At 41.9% G+C, this 9,861-nt stretch overlaps 1 non-coding gene across 1 annotated transcript; it reads left to right on the top strand.

The window, feature by feature from the left end:
* Window positions 1–863: 863 nt before the first annotated feature.
* Window positions 864–967, top strand: LOC112578998. Its single transcript, XR_003103433.1, has one exon. It is a non-coding gene; the product is annotated as a U6 spliceosomal RNA (small nuclear RNA).
* The last annotated feature ends 8,894 nt before the right edge of the window (window positions 968–9,861 follow it).

The raw sequence follows: 9,861 nt of genomic DNA, 5'->3' as shown, positions 1-9,861 counted from the left end.
CAGGGAGGCCTTCCCTATTGCCTTTAGGTATGATCTGTTAGGGGTAAGCCCACTGGTTTGCCTCCATTAGGTAGGTAGCTGGTTGGTCTCTCCAAACACTCAGGTCGGGACCTCAATTTTAGTCACGGAGGGCCAGGAGAAGTGGGGACAACAGCTGAAAAAGGCAGACATTCTGCTAATTAACTATGAGTTGGAGACAGGATGGAGTAGTGAGAAAATTAGAGGAAGTGGTGATTTTGACTGAGAAGTTACACTGAATTAAATTCAAACTTTTAATAGGGGGTAAAAAAAATCTATAAATGTTGGATGACTATATAAGGAAGTGTTCAGTTCTGGGTTGTTTTCAGATGCATTCTTTATTCAGGACCCTGTAATAAACTTTGAAAAAAGCAGAGTGGCATGTCTTCACTGAAACCAGTAAAATCAGTCTAGCCATGATAGCATTTTCCCAGTCGGCGCAACCATGAATCACTACTTTCTCTAAGGACTTAATTAACGTCAAGGCAAAAGCCTCTAATTTCCCCCCTGTTTATCATTTGGCAACAAAACCTGTTTACTTACCACAGATGCCAAAGAATTGATTAAGCTGATAAAGAAAAGTATAAGATTAACAAGTGCAATTTACTTGTCAGATGGAGGTATTTTATCGTTTCACCAAGTTGTTCTCTCTAGAGGGAAACTTGTGTGTTGATACTTGGCAACAGAGACGAAGCCTGGGCCAGTTCAGAGGTGAGTGTCAGGGAGGTGAAGACCGAGCATCTCTGTGGACCAGGGAATGCCCTTCCCACACTCCTCCCATCACCCGAGAAGAAAGATAAGAAAGGCTCTTTCTTACACGCTCTAAGTTAAACACAGTTTTAAGCGTGCTTACTTCAGCAGCACATGTACTAAAACTGGAAGCCGACAGAGATTAGCATGGCCCCTGAACAAGGATGATGTGTAAATCCGTTAAACACTCCATTATTAAAAAAAGAATTTTAAATATATTGCTGTAGTAAAGGAAACCACACACACACACAATAAAACAATATTACAGTGGCAAAAAGGGAAAAATGGGGAGGTAAGGGTAGTTAGGGAGTTTGGGATGGACATGTGCACCCTGCTGTATTTAAAATGGAAAACCAACAAAGACCTACCGTATAGCACAGGGAACTCTGTTCAATGTTATGTGGCAGCCTGGATGGCAGAGGAGTATGGGGTGGGGGGGATGGATACATGTACGGCTGAGTCCCTTCACTATTCACCTGAAAACTATCACAACATTGGTAATCAGCTATACCTTAATACAAAATAAAAGTTTAAGAAAAAGAAGCAAATAATTACAATATTATAGGCGGCAAAATAGGAAAGTGGAGTCTATAGAAGCTATCTATACTTCTTAAATTAAGACATAAATGTACTTATTATTCATAAGTGTGACACGTGAATAATAATGATGACAACTTGACAAATTAAAAATATACTATAAATCCTCCAAAGTACCGGAAGTCAAACTCACATATCCCAAATACCAAATATCAAAAAGAAGAGAAAGGGGAAAACAAAGCAAAGAAAGGAAAAGAAATCCCTAGAGCAAATGATTTAGGAAATACAGGGTATATTGAAAACAAATCTCCAAAGTGAAGCTAGTGACAAGTGACACATAAGCCTTCATGTTCAAGTCACACATTCGGATGAAATACCACTAACAAATGCACATAGGTTCAGCATACCTGTTGGGAGAAAGTCTTGCAGAATGAGGTATGTGTGAAAGAAGCTACTAAAATCAGATTGGGCAAAGACCGATCAGGCAAACGCTAACAAAGAGAAAGCTAGGAGTAACAATATCAGGCAAGGATAGAGTTAAAGCAAAGTGACAAACCCAGCGTGAAAAGGGTAATGGATATTAACACGTGGCATCACCCGCAACGATAATGCAACTATATTTTATGCACTAAATGGGGAAAAAAACAAAGCATAACTCCAAAGACTTCCCTGGTGTCTTAGGCTTTCCTGGTGGCTCAGTCAGTAAAGAATCTGCCTGCAATTCAGGGGACCAGGCTCCAATCCCTGGGTCAGGAAGATCCCCTGGAGAAGGGAATGGCAACCCACTGCAGTATTCTTGCCTGGAGAATCCCATGGACAAAGGAGCCTGGCAGGCTATAGTCCACAGGGTCACAAGAGTCGGACATGACTTGGTGATTAAATCACCCAGAGACTTCTAGAAAAAATTAGCAAAACCCAGAAGTAGTATGAGATCAACTCATCCTTATGATATCGTACTTGATCAAGTGGATAAGATTTCTCAATTAATTAAGGCAGTAGAGGTTCTGAAGTCAGTCAGCCTCAGCCCAGATGGGTTTGCTCAAACACTAATCACTGGGTTCCACCCCAAGGTTCTGCTTCAGTTGGTCTGGGTGGGTGCTTGAATCCTGTGCAGATGGCCATTCAGTAGAGAAAACTATCTGAGGAGAGACGATGCCCTTTTGAAAGGTGAGGGATTACAAAGACAAGGATGATTCAACAAAGAACTAGTATCAGAAGTCTCCAGGAACTTGTAAGACTTAGGTGGTGGGTGCACCAGCCCAGGAGAATCACAGCAGAGCCTTGGGGTGACTGCAGCCCCAGCAGGAAAGCCACCAGCCCTGGGGTTCAGGGGAGAGACCTGAGGACAGATGGGGAATTTTGCCCCCAATCTCTGTTTCCAGGGTTTCCCTGGTGGCTCCGATGGTAGAGAATCTGCCTGCAATGCAACAGACCTGGGTTCAATCCCTGGGTCGGGAAGATCCCCTGGAGGAGGGCATGGCAACCCACTCCAGTATTCTTGCCTGGAGAATCCCATAGCCAGAGGAGCCTGGCAGGCTACAGTCCATGTAATCACAGAGTCGGACATGGCTGAGTGACTAACACTTTCATTTTCATTCTGCTTCCAAAATGCAGGCACCTTTTGCTGCCCATGGGAGCGATAGGGGCAGAATTCCTCATTCTGCACGGATCTGTCCATCTTAGTCTTACCTCTCCACAGCTCTCTTGGGTGCTAAAGTTTTCCTCACAGCCTGCCTTCTATTTCTGCTCCCATTAAAAAAAAAAAAATCTCTGGCCACGTGTCGAGTCCTTTACACACATTCCTTGACTGTGTCCCTGTGAGGGCCATGACCCCCAAGTTATGGGTCAGGGATCTGAGGTCAGTGAGATCACCTACCTGAACACAGCATGTGCAGTGGAGGGGCTCGAATCCCCATCCACCTTGACCCAATGCAAGAGTCATACAACACTCCTCACTCTGCTTCTTGTCTGCTAATCCTCTCTTTTCTTTGCACTCTTCTCTTTCTCCCAGCCAGGAAGGGTAGGTTTAGTGTTTTGTTTTTTGTTTTTTTTTTTTGCTTAGTGTTTTTTTTTTTTTTTTCTCTCTCTCTTTTTTTCTCCTGGTTCTTTCCCAGGAAGTAGTCAAGTTTATATGAGTCTCCTTCAAGCCACCTCCCATGGCCACATTCCTCCATCTGCTGAAACTGCTCCTTCCTCTTGACATTTTGATCTGGATGGAAGGTGGAGGCTGTCATCAGAGAACAGCCAGCTGCTGGTAGCACCAGCCTCCCACACGCCCGTCTGTCCTCACACAGCCTGCCAAGACCCTGGGGCCTGAGTCTCGGCTTTGAAAGTCTCCAAAAATGGCAGCATCCTTAGCCAGAGACAGGTTTACCAGTTCTTCCTAATTCTGTAGCTTAGAAATCATTTGCCTTTAAGGTGTCTTTGAGCTTTCACGTTGGCTTAATAACTTACACAGTTTTGAAGATGCCTTGCTCTCATCTCTGCCTGCCTTTCCTGTTGATCAGAAGTCAACTGCAGGGGGTCGTGCATCAGACCAAGAAATCTGACCAGACCCTGATTTCAGCACCGTGGGAGCGGACCAGTGGGGGTGGGTGGTCTCCAGGAGTCCTCCCTTGCTAGACATTCTGATTGTTCACCAATGCCCTGTGGGAATGCAATGCTGGATTCCACCCTGAAGTCTGGAAAACTCTGGACTTTAAGGAGATGATCACGTTCCAAAAACTGAGATAGCAAAACAAACAGGATGGAAGAGTCTGAAGGCACTCCCTTGATTTCCAGCTGTTTCCAAAATGTGTTCAGTTGAGCGAAACCCCAAACACATGGTGGAAAGCTTATTTCCCTCTAAAAATGTTAAATCCACACATCAAGCTAAAAGAAGCCATCTCTGTATGAATTGGATTCATTCACACTTAACTAATGCAAAGCTTGACAAGGAGCAAATGGAATATAAAGAGACTCCTTTTGGTGGCCTGAAGACATCTTCCCTTGCTCCAGGTTGCCTACTAAGAAGGGGAAAGAGGAAAGAGAAAGCTGGACTCCTTGTCTGACTCAACACCTTCCGCTGGCAAGATTCTTATCAGCACTAAAGCACAGATAAGAGCAGAAAACACTGTCTGTGAAGAGGATATGCACTAGATCTAGAAAAATGGTCCTGACAAACCTATTTGCAGGGCAAGAATGGAGATGCAGATATCAAGAGTGGACTTATGGACACAGAGAAAGGAGTGGGGGAGCAAATGGAGAGAGAAGCCTTGAAACACATACATTACACAGGGAGCTCAGCTCAGTGCTCTGAGATGACCTGGAGGGGAGGAATGGGGGGTGGGTGGGGGGGAGTCTCAGGAGGGAAGGGATATATGTACACATACAGCTGATTCACAATGTTGCACAGCAGAAGCTAAGACAATATTGTAAAGCAATTACATTCTAATATAAGTAAATAAGAAAAGCCTCGGGCACATCCATCACAGCCTTACAAAGAGGCTCTCAGTCCTTCCTTGCATTGCCTCCAACCATGATTCTGGTTGAGGGGCACTCTGTTTTCTCCCTGGATTATTTGAGCATGCAACTCCCTGGTCTTCCCAAGTTAACTTTTGCCCTCTTTAACCTGCTCTGTCCCCAGGATCCTTGCGTTTCTGGGCTTTTTAGAAACCTGCCCTTTCATTTCTCTTACTGGTCTCTTCTTCCCTCACTTTGTTTAAAATCCTATTTTTTTTAAAAATCTATTTATTTTAATTGGAGGCTAATTACAATATTGTAGTGGTTTTTATTTATTTTTATTTTTATTTTTTTAGGAAAATGAGGTGTAGTTTACTATTCAATTTATACATGAACATAGTGATTTATACTTTCACTTTCACGTACATTTACTTTCTTTTTTTTTTCCTGGTGGAACAGTCCTTTTTTTTAAATATAAATTTATTTATTTTAATTGGAGGCTAATTACTTTACAATATTGTATTGGTTTTTCCATACATTGACATGAATCTGCCACCGGTGTACATGTGTTCCCCATCCTGAACCCTCTCCCACCTCCCTCCCCATACCATCCTTCTGGGTCATCCCAGTGCACCAGCCCTGAGCATCCTGTATCATGCATGGAACCTGGACTTGAGATTCATTTCACGTATGATAATATGTGAATGATAATATGTGTATGATAATATACATGTTCAATGCCATTCTCCCAAATCATCCCCCCCCGACCCCACAGAGTCCATAAGACTGCTGTATACATCTGTGTCTCTTTTGCTGTCTCTCTTACAGGGTTATTGTTACCATCTTTCTAAATTCCATGTATATGTGTTATTATACTGTATTGGTGTTTTTCTTTCTGGTTTACTTCACTCTGTATAATCGGCTCCAGTTTCATCCACCTCATTAGAAATGATTCAAATGTATTCTTTTTAATGGCTGAGTAATACTCCATTGTGTATATGTACCACAGCTTTCTTATCCATTCATCCGCTGATGGACATCTAGGTTGCTTCCATGTCCTGGCTATTATAAACAGTGCTGCGATGAACATTGGGGTACACGTGTGTCTTTCAATTCTGGTTTCCTCGGTGTGTATGCCCAGCAGTGGGATTGCTGGGTCATATGGCAATTCTATTTCCAGTTTTTTAAGGAATCTCCACACTGTTCTCCATAGAGGCTGTACTAGTTTGCATTCCCACCAACAGTGTAAGAGGGTTCCCTTTTCTCCACACCCTCTCCAGCATTTATTGCTTGTAGACTTTTGGATCGCAGCCATTCTGACTGGCATGAAATGGTACCTCATTGTGGTTTTGATTTGCATTTCTCTGATAACGAGTGATGTTGACCATCTTTTCATGTGTTTGTTAGCCATCTGTATGTCTTTGGAGAAATGTCTGTTTAGTTCTTTGGCCCATTTTTTGACTGGGTGGTTTATTTTTCTGGAATTGAGCTGCAGGAGTTGCTTGTATATTTTTGAGATTAATTCTTTGTCAGTTGCTTCATTTGCTATTATTTTCTCCCACTCTGAAGGCTGTCTTTTCACCTTGCTTATAGTTTCCTTTGTTGTGCAGAAGCTTTTAATTTTAATTAGGTCCCATTTGTTTATTTTTGCTTTTATTTCCAATATTCTGGGAGGTGGATCATAGAGGATCCTGCTGTGATATATGTCGGAGAGTGTTTTGCCTAGGTTCTCCTCTAGGAGTTTTATAGTTTCTGGTCTTACATTTAGATCTTTAATCCATTTTGAGTTTATTTTTGTGTATGGTGTTAGAAAGTGTTCTAGTTTCATTCTTATACAAGTGGTTGACCAGTTTTCCTGGCACCACTTGTTGAAGAGATTGTCTTTTTGCCATTGTATATTCTTGCCTCCTTTGTCAAAGATAAGGTGTCCATAGGTGCATGGATTTATCTTTGGGCTTTCTATTTTGTTACATTGATCTATATTTCTGTCTTGATGACTGTGGCTTTGTAGTGGTTTTTAAAGAACCGCTTTAGGGACTTCTCTGAGGATTTAGTTGTTAAGACTTCACCCTCTATCTAACACATGGGATGTAGGTTTGATCCCTGGTGGGAGAACTAAGGTCTTACATTCCTTGGGGCCAAAAACCAAAACGTGAAACAGAAGCAATATTGTAACAACTTCAATAAACACTTTTAAAATGGTCCAGATTAAAAACAAATCTTTAAAATAAATAAATGTCCACTTATATAAAACTTCTTCTATCCAGTTTTTAATTCGCCTTTTTTTTTTTAAATAAGTTTAGATTTTTACAGGAAAATATAAAAATAGGACAGTAAGTCCCTGCACTATGACCCCAGCCTCCACTATTGCCAACAGTCTTACATAATCATCCTGCAAGTATCAAAACCAAGAAATTCACATTGGTTCAGTTCAGTTCAGTCACTCAGTCGTGTCCGACTCTTTGTGACCCCATGGACTTGCAGCACGCTAGGCCTCCCTGTCCATCACCAACTCCCGGAGCTTGCTCAAACTCATGTCTATTGAGTCGGTAGCCATCTCATCCTCTGTTGTCCCCTTCTCCTCCTGCCTTCAATCTTTCCCAACATCACGGTTTTTTCCAGTGAGTCAGTTCTTTATATCATGTGGCCAAAGTATTTGAGTTTTCAGCTTTAGCATCAGTCCTTCCAATGAATATTCAGGACTGATTTCCTTTAGGATGGACCGGTTGGATCTCCTTGCAGTCCAAGGGACTCTCAAGAGTCTTCCCCAACACTACAGTTCAAAAGCATCAATTCTTCAGTGCTCAGCTTTCTTTATAGTCCAACTCTCACATCCATACTTGACTAGTGGAAAAACCATAGCTTTGACTAGCGGACCTTTATCTCTGCTTTTTAATATGCACACAGATTTCTCAGGAGGCAGGTCAGGTGGTCTGGTATTCCCATCTTTTTAAGAATTTTCCAGTTTGTTGTGATCCACACAGTCAAAGACTTTGGCATAGTCAATAAAGCAGAAGTAGATGTTTTTTGGAACCTTCTTGCTTTTTTGATGATCCAGCTGATGTCGGCAATTTGATCTCTGGTTCCTCTGCCTTTTCTAAATCCAGCTTAAACATCTGGAAGTTCACGGTTCACATATTGTTGAGCTCTGGCTTGGGGAATTTTGAGCATTACTTTGCTAGCATGTGAGATGAGTGCAATTGTGTGGTAGTTTGAGCATTCTTTGGCATTGCTCTTCTTTAGGATTGGAATAAAAACTTACCTTTTCCAGTCCTGTGGCCACTGCTGAGTTTTCCAAATTTGCTGGCATATTGAGTGCAGCACTTTAACAACATTATCTTTTAGGATAATAGGTTCACATTGGTTCAATACCATCAAAAAAAAAAAAAAAAAGACTAAGGCCTAATTTGACTTTCACTAGTCTTTCCCCAAATGTCCCTTTTTTTCTGTCCTGAGATCCAACCCAGGATACCTTAGTGCCCCTAGTTTTACCCCTTGTGGTTCTAGACTTGCTTTCTCACAGAAAGATGGGACACGGTATTCTGTCAAACCAGTGTTTCTCAGAAGAAGCCTTTGAGCTGGCATCTCAGCTGAGTGCTGACCGAGCACCTGACAAGCAGCAGGCTGGCGATGCACAGACAGAAAATACAGGACGCTGGAGTGCTTCCCGTCAACTGCAAATATACAAATGCCACATGCCACAGAGCGTGACAGACGGTCACTCAATGTTGTCACCTTTATTGTTTTTTTAATTTTCTGGAAAGAATTTATGTAAGAAGATGATGAAAAGGAACAGGTCACTCAATGACCTATTGGATGGAATGTGAGCTATTTATTCAATAAATACTTTCTGAGTGTCTACACGCGCAAGATGGTTGTGGAAAGGACAAAGAGGCACCCGGGAATTAGGGACAAGATGTGTTTCTGTAATACTTGTTTATTTAGGAAAATGGGATTTGTAATTCCCAGAAAACTTTCATCCTTGGTGGTTACTGCTCAGTCCCAAACTTCCGCTGCTTCACACAGCTAGTCTCTCTCTCTGTCTTTCTCTCTTTCTCTCTCACGCACACACACACCCTCTTTCTGCTCCTGAGCCTTTGCCCTTTGTCTGAGTGATGTCAGCTCAGGAGACAGTACCTAGGGGCCTCCAGGAGAAGAAGAACTATAGCATCAGAAGATAGAAGGAATTCTCAGGGGCCCAAAGTGATGGCAGTTTTGCTTTACACTCACTAATATCAAAACCAAGCTGAAAAAGAGACGACAAAGGAATACGCATGCTTATAAACCAAGAAATGTCCACTTTGTCTAAATTCTGATGAAACTGAGGGCACTAAAAGGCTTTGGTTCCTGAAGTCAAGAAATTTCCAAATGTTCTGTTCTTTCAAAACTGATCTTCCACCTTGAGATTATCATACTGAGTGAGGTAAGTGAGAGAAGGAGAAATATGTGACATCCCTTATATGTGGAATCTAAAAAGAAATGATGCTGTTGTTTAGTCACTAAGTCTGACTCTTTGCAAGGCCAGGCCCCTCTGTCCATGGGATTTCCCAGGCAAGAATACTGGGGTTGCCATTTCCTTCTCCAGGGCATCTTCCTGACTCAGGGATCAAGTCCAGTGTCTCCTGCATTAGCAGGCAGATTCTTTACTGCTGTACCAGCTGGGAAGCCCATTTATTTATATAAAATACTCAAGCATTATAATATATTTATAAGAACTGTATTACATAAGTATTGCACTGTATTTGTATAGCTCTAGTAAGACATATCATGTTGAACAAGTGTGGGATTTCAGAGAATGTGCCCACAGCCCTGGCAGTGCCCGAAATGTCCTACCACTTTGTCAGCGATTATGGTGTAGTTGTGGCTTCTGAGCAATATCTGTGATCAGACTGAGGGTGTTTTAGGTAAAACTTTTCTATAAAACCATCTGAGTGTGAAGCCTTTTGAAAAGACAGATTTGACAGTTTTTCTGGTTTCTGTTATGGTGCTTAGTCTAGTCACTGTTTAACCTCTTCTTGACAAATGCTGTTAATTTATGGAAACATCAAATGCACCTAGATTTTTTTAGTTTTGGATTAAATTTATGCAGAATGTGCTCTTAAGGAAAAGCTTTTT

Source organism: Bubalus bubalis, chromosome 14 (genome assembly GCF_019923935.1).
Source record: "Bubalus bubalis isolate 160015118507 breed Murrah chromosome 14, NDDB_SH_1, whole genome shotgun sequence".
NCBI classification, from domain to species: domain Eukaryota; kingdom Metazoa; phylum Chordata; class Mammalia; order Artiodactyla; family Bovidae; genus Bubalus; species Bubalus bubalis.
The sequence above is the reverse complement of the archived record's forward strand: the minus strand, read 5'-3'. Positions and strand labels throughout refer to the sequence as shown.